The sequence below is a fragment of the Oryctolagus cuniculus genome, chromosome 9 (assembly GCF_964237555.1).
Source record: "Oryctolagus cuniculus chromosome 9, mOryCun1.1, whole genome shotgun sequence".
NCBI lineage: Eukaryota > Metazoa > Chordata > Mammalia > Lagomorpha > Leporidae > Oryctolagus > Oryctolagus cuniculus.
In genome coordinates, this window is record NC_091440.1 from 4,162,972 (window position 1) to 4,176,142 (window position 13,171).

The 13,171-nt window shown below is 45.1% G+C and overlaps 1 long non-coding RNA gene across 4 annotated transcripts in view; it reads right to left on the minus strand.

Annotated features, from left to right (window-relative positions):
- Positions 1 to 9,853, minus strand: part of LOC138843675 (uncharacterized) — a 63,953-nt gene extending 54,100 nt beyond the window's left edge. For all 4 annotated transcript variants that reach the window (XR_011378603.1, XR_011378602.1, XR_011378601.1 and 1 more), the window contains exon 1: positions 9,628 to 9,853. This is a non-coding gene — a long non-coding RNA (uncharacterized lncRNA). The remainder of the gene's footprint in view (positions 1 to 9,627) is intronic.
- Positions 9,854 to 13,171: the final 3,318 nt, after the last annotated feature.

Genomic DNA, 13,171 nt, shown 5'->3' on the forward strand with positions numbered 1-13,171 from the left:
CAACAATGTGCCAACATAGACTACTGCTTACTGCTTCCATTATTTTCCAACTCGGTGGTTCTCAACCATGGGCCACTTTTCTCCCCTCCCCCAGTCTGCTAACTATGGCGGTGACTTTGATGGTAATGACTGGGGGTGAGTGGAGGGCCAGTGGTGTCTAGTGGGTAGGTGTCCAGGACGCTGCTAAACATGCTAAGGCACAGAACAGCCCCGGAACAGAGAAATATCGATGGAGGGGCAGGTGTTGTGAGACAGAGGGTAGCCAAGCCTGACGTGGCAGCATCCCATAGCAGAGCACCTGGTTCGAGTCCCAGCTGCTCCGTTTCTGATTGAGCTTCCTGCTAATACACCTGGGAGGCAGCAGGTGTCAGCCCAAGTACTTGGTTTCCTGCCCCACATGGAGACCTGGATGGAATTCCTGGATCTGAGCTTTGTCCTCTCCCAACCTTGACTGTTGCTACAATTAGGGAGTGAACCAGCAGGTAGCGGATCTCTGTCTTTCCGCCTCTCAAATAAACTAATAAATCTTAAAAAAAAAAAAAAAACTAGCTGAGCTACGTGAAAACTTTTAAAATCTTAAATATAAACTATTTTCTAGGCATCTAGTGTCTACAACTTGCTTAACATATCTTGCAGATACACTTAGCAAATTTTCATGGGAGAAGATTTTAGAGGAGGGTATTGTAGTTGGGGAAATTAAATTGTATGCACTTTATGTCCAATGTTCTGTCTCATAGCCTTTAGCCACTGTAATTCACAAGAAGCGATACTGTTCTTCAGTGGAAGATTTGCTCTCGGTTTCAGCACTCGGCCCAGATGGAGTCCTGCTCCAGAGCTCCTACGAGATCCAGATCAACAACAACAAAAGTGCCTTTTTTTCCTTCTCAGATAAATGCAACTGCATACGTAGGCATGAAGAATAAGACAACAGAACCACGCCTGTGGATTCTCTAAAAGGTGGGCTTCTCAGAAATGCCTGCACTGGGTCATCCCACCATAGCAACTTGAGCACATCATTGTCTAACTGAGGATCAAGGTGGGACTGCTCCCGACCTTGCTCCAGGCTTGTGGGTCGACATTGCATTGCCAGGCTCATTTGCAGGGGGTTAGATCGGAAAGTGGAGGTGCTGAGATGCCCCTGTGGCATACCGGCATAGCAAGCAGGGGCTTAAGTCACTGCACCACAAGAACAGCCCCTGTTAAGTATTTTTCAGCAGAAGAAGGATGACACTCCAACCACGAGCAGGGATGTGACATGGAACGTCGGTTTGAAGATTCGGAATCAGAAGATAATTGTGCTGAGAAAGGATCACTGCAAATCGAAGTAAAATGAATTTCTGAGATCTTGAGTGTGTAGATGTAGACAAGTTGATTCTAAAATGTATACAAAAATGCAAAGAAACTATACTAGCCAAAAGAATTAGAAGATAGAAGTGTCACGCCACTCAGTGTTAACATGTCTATCGCACAGTACAGTACAGCCATATCCACCAACACAGTGTGATATTGATGAAGGAACAGACACACCAACCACCAAAACAAAACAGAAGCCCAGCCAATTCATAGAGGAAGCATCATCTCCTTAACAAGTGGTAAAGGGACACTGACACACACAGGACATGCAAGTGAGCAAAATGAACCTCAACACAACCTCATACCTTACATAAAAATTTTAAAAGATAGAAGTAATGTAGAGGGCAACACTACGATTTTTTTTTTTTTGACAGGCAGAGCAGATAGTGAGAGAGAAAGAGAGAGAGAGAAAGAGAGAGAGAGAGAAAGGTATTCCTTTATGCCATTGGTTCACCCTCCGATGGCTGCCACGGCCGGCACGCTGCAGCCGGTGCATTGTGCTGATCCGAAGCCAGGAGCCAGGTGTTTCTCCTGGTCTCCCATGGGGTGCAGGGCCCAAGCACTTGGGCCATCCTCCACTGCACTCCCTGGCCACAGCAGAGAGCTGGCCTGGAAGAGGGGCAACCAGGACAGAATCCGGCGCCCTGACCAGGACTAGAACCCGGTGTGCCGGCACCACAAGGCGGAGGATTAGCCTAGTGAGCCGCAGCGCCGGCCGCAATTCTTAATTTAAAACAAAAAGCGTAGCTGGTTAAACCACCACCTGCCATGTAGCATCTCATGTGGAGCCCATGTGTCCCAGCTGCTCCACTTCTGATCCAGATCCCTGCTAATGCCCCTGTGAAAGCAACAGAATGTGGCTTAAGTACTTGGCCCCTGTAACCACGTGGGAGACCTGAAAGAAGCTCCTGGCGCCTGGGTGTGGCCTAGCTCAGCCATGGATGTTGCAACCGTTTGAGGAGTGAGCCAGCAGATGGAAGATTTCTCTCTCTCTCTCTGTCTCTGTCTCTCTATTACTGCCTTTCAAATAAATAAGTAAATCTTTAGAAAGTATAATAATTAAAGAATATATAATTTGGACTTCACAAAAATTAAAAATATACGTTTTTCTGTGAAAGACTTGGTCCCATCAATGAAAAACCTAGCTATGGATTAGGAGAAAATATTTGAAAATTGCAAATGTAATAAATGAGATTTATTCAGAATATTGAACGAATTATCTAAATTCAAAGACAGGAAAACAATTCAACAAAAAATGAGAAAAGATTTGAACATGCACTTTTCCAATGAATAGATGAATACATGCAAAGGTGCTAGTTAAATGCTAAATAAAATAAGAGCCAGCACTCCATATGTATTAGATGGCCAAGACAGTGAGTACGTGAATACATGAATGTCTAATAAGTGGCAATCCTAAGTGCTGGTGACTGTGCACCTGGCGAGCTCACACACTGCCGAAAACACTTCTGGGAATGCAGACTAACACAGCCACCCTCTGGAAATAGTTTACAAGTCCCCTATACAATTAAGCATGTACTTACCCTAGTGCCTGAATATCACTCGTGGGAATTTATTCTAAAGAAGCAAAATTTCTATTTGAAGAAAAACTGGTATGAGTACAATGAATGTTATGAAATTGCTTTTCATAATGGTGAAAACCAACACACAAACAGAACCCAGTAACCTCCGGTTCTCAAACTGAACTGGAGGTAAAATCACAGGATGAGGTACTATTCAGCAATAAAAAGGAATTAACTGCTGATACATTCAACAACTTAGATGGATCTCAAAGGCGTATGCTGAGTTTGGAGGAGATGGAAGGATTCTGTATCCTATGGCAATTACACAAAGCTACTTGGTTAAGGGTTAACACTCACAGAACTATACACACAAAGAAGTCAATTTCACCTTTTTGTAAATTAAACAAACAAAAAAACTATAGCCCACCTGTTTGGTATAGTGTTTTCCAAGTTGACCAATGGTTTGGTACTTTAGGAATAGTCAGCGTATAGTTTCCCCAAGTATGAGATATGAAAGAAAGACTATACCTCAACGCATTTAGGTGATACCTACATAGTGTATCCAAAGTCATTTAATCACAAAGTAAGATTTTTTATTTTTCCTATTTAATTTACCTTTACAAGTATTAGCTAATATGGAAGAAGTGGAAATTGGATGTCAGAATGAATAGGGATCTGCTATGGACTGAACGTTTGTGCCCCCTAAAATTCATATGCTGAGTCCTCATTCCCAAAGTTACAGTATTAGGAAGAGGTGAGGCTCTGGGATCCCCTGGATCATGAGCCCTCATGATGATACAAGAGATACATCATACATGACCTCTTTCCATCATGTAATGACATAGTAAGATGCCGGCCATCTGTAAGGTAGCCAGAATCATCATCAGCACAGCCCAGCAAAGCTGGTACCCATCTTGTACTTCCATCTTCCATAACTATGAAAAACAAATTTCAGGGCCGGCACCATGGCTCACTTGGTTAATCCTCCGCCTTCAGTGCCGGCATCCCATGTGGGTGCTGGTTCTAGTCCTGACTGCTCCTCTTCCAGTCCAGCTCTCTGCTGTGGCCCGGGAATGCAGTGGAAGATGGCCCAAGTGCTTGGGCCCCTGCAGCCCATGGGAGACCAGGAGAAGCACCTGGCTCCTGGCTTCGGATCAGCATAGCTCCAGCCATAGCAGCCATTTGGGGCGTGAACCAATGGAAGGAAGACCTTTCTGTCTTTCTCACTGTTTAACTCTGTCAAATAAATTTAAAAAAAGAATTAAAAAAAAAAATTTCTGTTGGTTAATTCCCCCTGTCTGTGGTATTTTCATTATGGTAGTCCAAACCGACTATGACAGAATTCTCATCTGTATATGTGTAAGAAAGAGAAGACTTCAGACATGGAGCTTTGGCTGCTAATGACATCTAGTTAAATTGTGTAAAAAATCCTGTGTGATACCTCCAGTTTGTTGATGTGTGGGAACAGACTTCAGACGGGCCTGAGACTTGGGTTTGCTGAGGGATGACATTCCTGGAAGCTGACCTTGGATTTACCCCCGTCACTTGAAATGCCTGGAGAAACGCAATGTAAACCATGCTTGTGAAATAACACTGATACCGAATTCTATGAAAGGAAAACTAGGTAATTTCCTGGCTGTGTGGTCAGTTAGACCTTGTCATGAACCTGAAAAGCCCCAGAACCTAACAGCAAACTCCTGGCTCCGCTGTCTCCTTGGGTAGCTTGGAGAAGTTAATATGCTGCCCACTGCTCCACTACACTCTGACCCGTCACTCCATCCGTCAATTGTCAATTGACCTCCAGGAAAAGAAATGGCCCTCAATCTGAGTGTAACAACCTGGGGCTTCTGTTCAAATGACAGATAAGGAATCTTCTCTCCTTCCCATATTCTGATATAATTGAAGAGAAAGGAAAACAATTTGAAAGCACATAAAAAGGAAGAGATTTGTGTAGAAGCCATCAGAGGACAATGGCTTGTTCAAGACCCTGGAAGACAACATAGACAGAAGGCAACAGATGGATGAATTGAGCTGACAAATGGGCTCAGAGAGCAGAGGCAGGAGCCCACCTACTGGACACAAGCCCGGGAGACGAGTCAATAGGAAAGAGATAGGATATTAATCACCTTCTCCGGCCCTATCTGCAAAACCACCTTTCCAGGTAGCATCCACAGCATAAGCAAAACACGACAGATACCGCTTGTAGCTACGCCCGCAGACACGACGGAGGATGGTGAGCGCGCTGAGCAGTTTCGGCATCCCAGTGGGAAGCTGACTCAACACTGCTCAGATTCCAAAGCCCTCAGCTGCTGGCTGGCTCTTTCTCAGTCACCAGAGGGAATTCATCCAGTAACAGGCCTAACAGCACAGAACTCCTGCTTAGCTTTTTCCTTCGTTTTCTGTGACGTGAGCAACAAGGCAACCAAAGTCATTTTAAGAAGCAGGGGTGCTGGCGCTGTGGTGCAGTGGGTTAAAGCCCCAGGCTGCAGTGCCGGAATCCCCTGTGGGCGCCGGTTCAAGTCCCAGCTGCTCCTCTTCTACGGCTCTCTGCTGTGGCCTGGGAAAGCAGTGGAAGATGGACCAGGTCCTTGGGCCCCTGCAGCTGCATGGGAGACCTGGAAGAAGCTCCTGGCTCCTGGCTTCAGATCTGCTCAGCTCTGGCCGTGCGATCATTTGGGGAGTGAACCAGCATATGGAAGACCTCTTGCTCTCTCTGGCTCTACCTCTTTGCAACTCTTTAAAATAAATAAAATAATTCTTAAAAAAAAAAAAAAGCAGCAGAAAGGGAAAAGCCAAGGAAAAGGAAACCAAGCAAAATGACCCAGAAAGCAAAGTCAAGAAACAGAAAGTGAAAACAACACCAAGCACCCCTAGAACTTTGCTTATGAGGGCCACACAAATCAAAAAATAAAGGAGGAAAGAGAAGCTGGCAAAGAGAGATCAATGGCATAGACTTTCAATGCAGAAGGCACAACATAAGATACACAGCCATTTCCAAGCATGAGTGAAGTAAATTATGAAAAAAAGACACAAGATAACGTCCAATGTTGAAGTGCAGAAGAAATCAAGTGGAGACATAAACCGGCGTTTCAGAGGACACGGACTCCTCAACACTCAAGCCATTTCTACTGCCAACTCCCACTTGTTTCTCAGCTACCAGGGCCTGTCTTTCTCTTCTCTCTCCCTCTCCTGTACGGCCTGGATGCAAATAACCCATTCACATACAGAAATCTTTGAAAATGGTGGAGGCAATTGAAGGGGGAAAAAAAAAACAACCTTCATGAATGACTGATGTGCCAATGGCCACAAGCACCCACTGCTAAGCCAATGCCGTGAGATGGGGCAGAGATAAACTTTTGTTGTTTAAGATGAGATTCTGGGGACTTTTCTCATCAGACCACACACGGTGTCCAAAGGAGAAATTGCTATCTTGACTTGAACTGTTGCTATAGTAAAAATCTAAAATATGTGGTCTTGGCCTTGCAATAGGGTGCTGTGTCAGCAAACAGTTTTATAAGGTAGATGGCAGGAAATCCATGCTCTGCTGTGAGGAGGTGCATGGTGAAAACACCATCTGTATACCATGCGTCTAGGTAAAACTTTTCAAAACAGGAAGTTAACATGTAGGTTGGCATTTGACCACATACAGGTGTGAGACGACAAATACAACAGAGATGAGCATGGAGGACCTTAAGTGAAATGGATCAGACACAGAAAGGCAAACACCACACGATCTCACTCTTATGTGGAAGCTAAAAATGTTGAGCTCATAGAATAAAAACCTGATGTGATTTTTCAGATGCTGGGAAGAGTAGGAGGTAGGCAGAGGTAGGGAGAAGTTGGTTAATAGGTACAAGATTAAGTTAGATAGGAAAATGAGTTCCAGTGCCCTATAGCACAGTAAGTGACTCTGGTGAACTACATTTTTTTTCAACTTTTATTAATAAATATAAATTTCCAAAGCACAACATTTGGATTATAGAGGCTTTCTCTCCCATAACCTCCCTCCCACCCAAAACCATCCCATCGGCCGCTCTCTCTCCTGTACCATTCACATCAAGATTCATTTTCAATTATCTTTATATACAGAAGATCACCTTAGTATATACTAAGTAAAGATTTCAACAGACTGCACCCACAGAGACACACAAAGTATAAAGTACTGTTTGGGTAGTAGTTTTACCATTAATTCGCATAGCACAACATATTAAGGACAGAGTTCCTACATGGGGAGTAAGTACACAGTGACTCCTGTTGTTGATTTAAAAATTGACACTCTTATTTATGATATCATTAATCACATGAGGCTCTTGTCATGAGCTGCCAAGGCTATGGAAGCCTTTTGAGTTCGCCAACTCCAATCTTCTTTAGACAAGTGTCGCTCCCCATCTTCGTGGAGGAACGACACAGGACCCTGCGTTGTTCTTTCGTCTGCTCGGCCCTCCCCGGGTTTGCTGCTGGTTCTTCCCGGGTTGGCTACCGTCCCTTCCACCTCCGTGGAAGGGCGGTACCCCTGCCACTTTCCCCACTTCCGCGGGGGAGCGGCACACCGCCGGCCGGCTCTCTCGGGGGCTGCACAGGTGTTCCTTCAGATAGATGTTTCTGGTGCATGTTGTCTCTCTCCTCCTTTATAGTCCTCTTCCACCAATCCCAACTCGGCTGCCCACACGCCGAGTACGCTGCTCTCCTCCAATCAGGAGCAGCTCCTGCAGCTTGTCAAATTGGTGAGAGGCAGCTGTGTAGAAGCAGTTTCCTCCTCTCCCAGCACCATATTGTGGGAGAGCAGATGCATAGAATAAGTCTTAATTCCAGTAACTTAGTCTAGTCTGAGTTGCTCCCAGTTGCTCCCCACAGACAAGGCCATAACCAAAGTGGAAGTTCTCTCCTCCCTTCAGAGAAAGGTACCTCCTTCTTTGATGGCCCGTTCTTCCTGCTGGGATCTCACCCACAGAGATCTTTCATTTAGGTCATTTTTTTTCCCCAGAGTGTCTTGGCTTTCCATGCCTGTGAAACTCTCATGGGCTTTTTACCCAGATCCAAATGCCTGAAGGGCTGATTCTGAGGCCAGAGTGCTGTTTAGGACATCTGCCATTCTATGGGTCTGCTGTGTATCCCGCTTCCCATATTGGATCATTCTCTCCTTTTTAATCTTATCAATTAGTATTAGCATACTAGTCTTGTTTATGTGATCCCTTTGACACTTAATCCTATCATTATGATCAATTGTGAACTTAAACTGATGCCTTTGACTAGTGAGATGGCATTGGTACATGCCACCTTGATGGGATTGAATTGGAATCCCCTGGCACGTTTCTAACTCTACCATTAGGGATAAGTCCAAGTGAGCATGTGCCAAACAGTACATCTCCCTCTCTTATTCCCACTCTTATATTTAACAGATCACTTTTCAGTTAACTTTAAATGCCTAAGAATAAATGTGTGTTAATTAAAGAGTTCAACCAATGGTATTAAGTAGAACAAAAAAATACTAAAAGGAATAAAATAGTAAGTTGTTCCTCGACAGTCAGGACAAGGGCTGACCAAGTCATTGTTTCTCATGGTGTCCATTTCACTTCTACAGTTTCCTTTTTGGTGCTCAGTTAGTTGTCACAGATCAGGGAGAACATATGATATTTGTCCCTTTGGGACTGGCTTATTTCACTCAGCATGATATTTTGGTGAACTACAATTTACTATATATTTCAAAATAGCTAGGTTAAAGGATTTTTAAAGTTCCCAAAACAAAGAAATGATAAATGTTTGAGATGGAAATGTTAATTGCCCTGATCTTACCATCACTCATTGTGTACATGTATCAAAATATCACACATTATACCCTATAAATATGTACAATTATTGTGTATCAGTTTTCAAAAATAGATTTCAAAATACATCAATAAATGTGCACATGCATCAAGCACCAGAAGGAACAAAGACAAGAATGGAGGAGAAGGCAGCATTTGGATGCTGCTTCGCGGACAGCCACGTCTCATCTCAGAGTGCCTGGCAGGGACTCCTGGCTCAATTCCCATTCCAGCTTCCTGCTAATGTGCACCCTGGGGGTGACAGGTGATAGCTCAACTAATTGGGTCCCTGCTACCCACATGGGAGGCCGGGATCAGATTCCTGGTTCCCAAGCATTTGGGGAGTGAACCAGTGGATAAGAACTCCCCCTGGGGCTGGCGCTGTGTCGTGGTGGGTAAAGCCACTGCCTGCAGTGCCAGCATCCCATATGGGCGCCAGTTCGAGACTCGGCTGCTCCACTTCCAACCCAGCTCTCTGCTATGGCCTGGGAAAGCAGTAGAAGATGGTCCAAGTCCTTTGGTCCTTGCACCCATGTGGGAGACCCAGAAGAAGCTCCTAGTTCCTGGCTTCGGATTGGCACAGCTCCGGCCATTGTGGCCAATTGGGGAGTGAACCAGCGGATGGAAGAACTCTCTCTCTCTCTCTTTCTCTCTCTGCCTCTCCTTCTCTCTCTGTGTAACTCTTTTCAGTAAAATAAATAAATCTTTAAAAAAAAAAAAGAACTCCCCCTGCCCCAGTAAACACACACACACACACACACACACACTCCTGTCAAATAACAGGTAAATAAATAAATAACTTTTTTTAAAAACAGGGAAGGAAGAGTGACAGGACAAATAAGTGTATAACTCCCTACAGTAAAAATTAGGGCCCAAAACCTTAGAGAAATTTGGCCTCTAGAATCAGAGAGCAGGAAGGAAAAGAAAAGCAAAGCATCCAAAAAACCTACCCCGGTAGAACTGGTCCACAGACGCTAGTGTTCCCGAGCCCTGGCATACAGAAGAGTGATGAAAGGAACCAACTGCAGCTGCTGGCCTGGCGTGAGCACAAGGCCAGATTCAGGGGTGCTGGCCTCGTTCCAGACCATAACATCACGTGAGCTATGCGTGGTCTCCCACACTTACTGGCACATTTCTAAAAGTAAGAAGAGGGGTCAGCGTTGTGGCACGATGAGTTAAGCCGCCCACTTGTGATGCGGGCATTCCATATCAGAACACAGTGGGAGTCTCAGATGCTGCACTTCCTGTCCAGCTCCCTACTAATGTGCTTGGGTAAATATCAGAAGATGCCTGAGTGCTTGGGCCCCTGCCACCCACGTGGGAGACCCAGATGAAGCTCCTGGCTCCTGGCTTCAGCAGGGTCCAGCCCAGGCTTTGGCTGGCATTTGAGGAGTGAACTGGCAAATGGAAGACCTCTCTCTCTCTCTGTCTCTCTCTCTCCAGCTCTCCTTTCTCCCTGTGAATCTGCCTTTCAGATAAATAGCTTTTTTTTTTTGACAGGCAGAGTTAGACAGTGGGGGAGAGAGAGAGAGAAAGGTCTTCCGTCTGTTGGTTCACCCCCCCCCCAATGGCTGCTACAGCTAGTGCCCTGCGCCAGTCCGAAGCCAGGAACCAGGTGCTTCCTCCTGGTCTCCCATACGGGTGCAGGGGTCCAAGCACTTGGGCCATCCTCCACTGCTTTCCCGGGCCACAGCAGAGAGCTGGACTGGAAGAGGAGCAACCGGGACAGAATCCAGTGCCCCAACCGGGGCTAGAACCCAGGGTGCTGGCGCCACAGGCGGAGGATTAGCCTAGTGAGCCACGGAACTGGCCAGATAAATAGCTTTTTAAAAATAAAATATTTTAAAAACAGATAAGACTGTCATGTATTTTATTTAAGCCAATATGAAATCACTTTACAATGTATTCATGAAATATTTTGCATTTTTATTGTCACTGAAATCAGTTGTATATTAGATATTTATGGCCCATGTCAACTCAGATCCTAATTCTTTTGTTTTGGAACTATATTTAGACTTTGTAAACTTTACAGATACAAAGTAGATTCACATACCCAAGTTTTTCCAAATATACTTAAAAGTTGTGTAAATGAACTACAAATGAATCCAGTGTGAGTTTTTTAAGTGCATGGACCATGCTAAGTGGTCACACATATTAGACATCACATTTTATAGATTGGTTCATATGGTGGCCACAAGACTGGTTACTTGGGAAAAATTCACTTGTGCACTTAGAATTCACTGGGCTTCCTGTACATATATGTTAATTTTCAGTTACAAAAAACTTTTGGGGGAGTAAATATGGGAGGGGAATATTTGAACAGCTTTATTTAAGTGCTTCTGACCGTTTCCTTAAACACAGTAGGGGACTTCTAAAAGTTAGTAGGAAATGAAATTGAAAGACGTTTTTAGTTTTTTGTGCAAAAATTTTGGAATCATGCATAGTTTTGAAGACCCCTTCTATGTACGGATTTCAATTTTTATACTAAAAGAAGCTTGCTTCCAATTCTTTTTCCCCACAAACTTCTTGAAAGACTTCAATGCATAGATTGTTCAACATTCTCCTTGCTACATTTTTGAAGTTTCAAGTTTTCCAAGTGTTGCTGCTTTCCTGCAAATGCGATGAATTCAATACCTTGTTGAAGTTCACTGTGAGAGCCGTAGACACGCACTATAGTACTTCACCCCATAAAGTCAACCAGGGCCGAAAAGGCCAAGACAATTCACGTGGTTCCATGGCAGTACAGGAGTATGTTTCATCTGCTGTGTAGAAGGCTTTTCAGGAAATCATAGCTGATGATATTTTCTCAAGAGAAAATGGATCTATGCTGGCAACAACCCTAGGCTGTGAGAAGCAGATCCCATTGTCCACATGAAGAAACGGAAGTAGAGAAAGGTGGAGGAGCAGTCAGAGGCCTGGAAAGTGGCCCACAGCGGTTCAAACGCAGACCCCAGAGTATCTGGATGTGACAGTGACTCGAGCCACTCCCCTCAACATCCACCGCCTCCTTTCACAGAATGGTGGGATGAGAGAAATTGGGTTGTTGGAGAAAATGGAATTAAAAGATACATTTATCAGGGCCGGCACGGTGGCATAGCAGGTAAAGCCGCCACCTGCACTATTGGCATCCCATATGGGCACCATTCAAGTCCTGGCTGCTCCACTTCCGATCCAGCTCCCTGCTAACGTGCTTGGGAAAGCAGCAGAAGATGGACCAAGTCCTTGGGCCTCTGCACGCACCTCAGAGACAAGGAAGACGCTCCAGGCTCCTGGCTTTGGATTGGCCCAGCTCCTGTCATTCCAGCCATTTGGGGAGTGAACAAGCAGCTGGAAGACCTCTGTCTCTTTCTCTTTCTCTGCCTCTCTGTAACTCTGCCTTTCAAATAAACAAAATCTTTAAAAAAAAAACATACATTTCTCTTATTGCAAAAAATTTTCACTTTCCATCATTCATGTTCTCCATGAACTTTCTGAAGATGCCACATATTGTATTAGCACACAGCCCAAAATGTTCATGGGTGTGTAATAAGCATCCGTCCATTTCACGCTGACCTTTTAATGAGTGGACACAAGTAGAGTAAATAAGAGCACCACGCTCCACTCGAAGTCCTTGCTGTGCTGTCTCTTCTCTGGAATCAGCGCCGAGGAGACTCCTGGGCCATTCGAGCAGTGCCTGCTGTGTCCCGGCCTCATCCCCGGCCACCCGACATCCGCTGTCTCACGCAAGGCTCATGTCCACCCTGCAGGCCAGCGACCAAGGTGGCTGCCCTGCACCGAGCATGGCAGCTGCACAGCTTGCTGGCTGGCTGTCACCCCACCTGGGCGCTCCCAGTGTCTGGAAGCTCCCGTGTGTCAGCCTGTCCACTCACCTGTCTGCTTCACCCTAGGTCGCTGGCTCTGATCCTGTTTGCAATCTACCTCCCTCCATTTCGGATTCTCTGGGGCTTGCTTTCTGCCCAAGAAGGTTGTCGGCCTATCTTGTCAGGTTAAATCTGCACTGACTTCGTTTATATTTTCAGCCTGATTCCTGGACACACTCCCAAACCTGCCTCCCTGCTCTGGGCTCTCAAGGGGCATGCAGAAGCGAGGATGCCAAATGCATTCATTTTCCTGACTCCCTTGGAAAAAAAGATCAGAGCCGCTCACACGAAGTGATAGTAAGTTAAGCAAAGAAAAAGATAACTCAGAAACAGAGCCTTCTTCAGTGACTGGAATATGTTTTCTCTAGAAAATTTTCAGGTAGATTTTCATCTGATTATTTCTCATCAAATAGGAATTCTCAGGCACGTGGAAGACAGGGAGGTATAAGACACATGGTAGGCTTATTATAGCCCAGCAGCCTGCACGGCCTTCTTCCTTGGACTTCTGGAAACAATCAGGCATTTGGTGTTTGCTACCCTGAGTCCTGTGTTGCTTGTTCATTTGAAAAATAAAATGCAAAGATTAATACCGCCTACCGGATGTATGCCCTGAAATTCACAACCTTCTTTGGTT